This window comes from Mastomys coucha, unplaced genomic scaffold, assembly GCF_008632895.1.
Source record: "Mastomys coucha isolate ucsf_1 unplaced genomic scaffold, UCSF_Mcou_1 pScaffold14, whole genome shotgun sequence".
Lineage (NCBI taxonomy): Eukaryota > Metazoa > Chordata > Mammalia > Rodentia > Muridae > Mastomys > Mastomys coucha.
Genome location: NW_022196896.1, coordinates 79,599,732 through 79,602,311, shown reverse-complemented (window position 1 = coordinate 79,602,311; position 2,580 = coordinate 79,599,732). Strand labels below are relative to the sequence as shown.

The 2,580-nt window shown below is 37.8% G+C and overlaps 1 pseudogene; it reads right to left on the bottom strand.

Annotated features, from left to right (window-relative positions):
* Nucleotides 1–1,377: 1,377 nt before the first annotated feature.
* LOC116089439 overlaps nt 1,378–2,580 on the bottom strand; it is a 1,602-nt pseudogene continuing 399 nt past the window's right edge.

The window sequence follows — 2,580 nt, the reverse complement described above, 5'->3', positions numbered from 1 at the left end:
GCAGCCTTAGGAGAAACAGAAAAGAGGATATTAAACCAAGATGAGCAAATAGCTGGTGAACTCTTCCAAGGTTTGATACTTGTGTTGGTTGTAAAGGAGAAATTCAGAAACATAAAGAAAATTCCTTTTTAAGAGGGCACTGGTGTAGTGGGGAGACAGGCATATAAAACCATGTAAAAAGACATCAGCTATTGCTATTGTGAATGGCTCTAAAAAAAAAAAAACATAAGAGGAGTAGAATTTAATTCAAATTAGGAGTAGTTAAGAAAATGCTTTATAACACTAGTTTAAATCTGATCATGAAAGATAAATGAGGCCCTTTATCAAGCCACAGCATGGATGTTTTGAGCAAGGATATAAAGGTTGAGATGCACAAGAAAGAACAGAGCTGAAAACCAAGTTCAATGATTTGTCAGATGGGCCTTCCTATTTATTTTTCCAAGGGAGGAATTCATCTTTCAGAAGAATTTCACTACATTCAAGAATAGAGAAAATATGTACATCTTCACAAAGAAGACAGTGAAATGACAAAGAAGGGCAAGATTCTCAAAGAAGGAACACAAAGGCATACTCACACATGCACATATGTACACACACAAACTCTTTCTTTCTTTCTTTCTTTCTTTCTTTCTTTCTTTCTTTCTTTCTTTCTTTTTTTTTTTGTGGTTTCCAGACTTTGACTTTATTTTGTGGTACAGAAATCATTTGGAGCCATTTTGGAACAGACATCATTGAAATTGTGACTCTGTCAAATCAAGACTGCATTGTAGCTTGGCCCATTGAAGAAGCCATACCTGGGATAGAAGGTGCTTCTATATTTTTACCTGCTTTACCTTAAGGTTCCTTTTCCCTTCTCAGCAATTGTTGTAGGTTAAAATACCACATACTGGCTTCCTCCAAATCCCTAAGTCTGAAGTTTGACTAAAAATTTATACCCATATAAACAAAACATGTGGCTCTCCTATTTGGGCCCTTCTGTAATAATACATGATATAACAAAATAGAGAAAACTTTAAACTTTTTCAGAAACTGAAGGATATTCAATTTAGACTCCTAATATCAGAATGGTATAAATTGTATGGATTCAGCTCTTGGGTAATATCACACGATTGCAAAGGCTACACTGATTAAAAGATACAAGTACTGTATCAAGTTCTCTGTATCGATATCAATATTTTTTAGAACAGCTCCTTTGCTAGAAAAAAAATGCAGTCTGGTTAAACTGAACAGAACCAACCAATTCTGACTAGCCATTCCACGAAAACAAGTTAATACATGATATTAGAAAAGTAAAGGAGTATTCATTGGTATAGCACTCTTCAATCTCCATTTCAATCATAAAAGCAGGGTTTACAATATTGGTTTCATACAATATACATTATTTGCCAAATTTTAAGCTTGTCCTACTTACATAATATGTACTGCTGTTAGTCTTCTCCATAAATGTCATTCTTCTTGCGCTTCATTTCTTCAAAGTCAAACTCAGATCCTGTCATCCTCTTACAGGTATCTTTAATGTCATCACAGGTTGTCTCAAAGTGTGTGGTAGCATCATAGGCACAGGAAATGAAGGTCTGGACTATCTGTTCCCAAATCTTTAGGTACAAAGAGGTCACTGATGCTGACAAATTTCTGTTCAACTGGTTCCAAGAGCTTCTAAGCGGGTCTGATTTCTTTCTCTGCTTCCTAGTTGTACTTACAATGGCAATATGCTTGCCCTGTGCTGCCACATTGTGTGCAAAGGAGATCATGCCAACATAGATATCTGACTTGCGGTTGACTTGATTCTGTGGAATGGTGATCTGGCAGGAGTTAGCATCGTTGGTGTTCTTGATAGGGTGGCTAAGGATACAGATCACTCTGATTACCTGGCCCACTTTCTCAACCCAGTCTTTTATATAACTGGGATCACAGATGATCTGCTTACAGTGAGCAATCTCTCCTTCGGATTTTACGCCAACCACTTTTCCATTTTGCACAATGATTTCTTCAATTGGTTTAGTCAACATGTAGGTACCTCCATATATAGCACTTAACCTTGCAAATCCTTGTGGCAATTCTCCACGACCATAAAGTGGATAGAGGTATGGGTTTTTACCATATCTTGCCAAAGACTCGCTGTAAAGTCTTATTCTATTACTGGTTTTATAACATGGCTGATCTAAAGTAGTCATCTGTTCTGTACAGTGCAAGAGAATGGCCAGTAAAGTCTATAACATCTTGGCCCAAATCAAACTTCTTCTTCTTCTTCTTTTTTTTTTTTTGGTATTTTCGAGACAGGGTTTCTCTGTATAGTCCTGGCTGTCCTGGAACTCACTCTGTACTAGGCTGGCTTCGAACTTAGAAATCCGCCTGCCTCTGCCTCCCAAGTGCTGGGATTAAAGGCGTGCGCCACCACTGCCCGGCCAAATCAAACTTTGTATACACATCTCTCATGGAGGTCTTCTTAGGATCAACACCCTCAAAAGTTCTAGGATCTTTTTCATCTTTTTCAGGAGCTTCCTGAAGAGAAGTTTCTCAAACAGTCCCATTAAGCTAGATGCTAGGGCTTCTGCTTCAGTGGAAGGAAACGTGTAGATC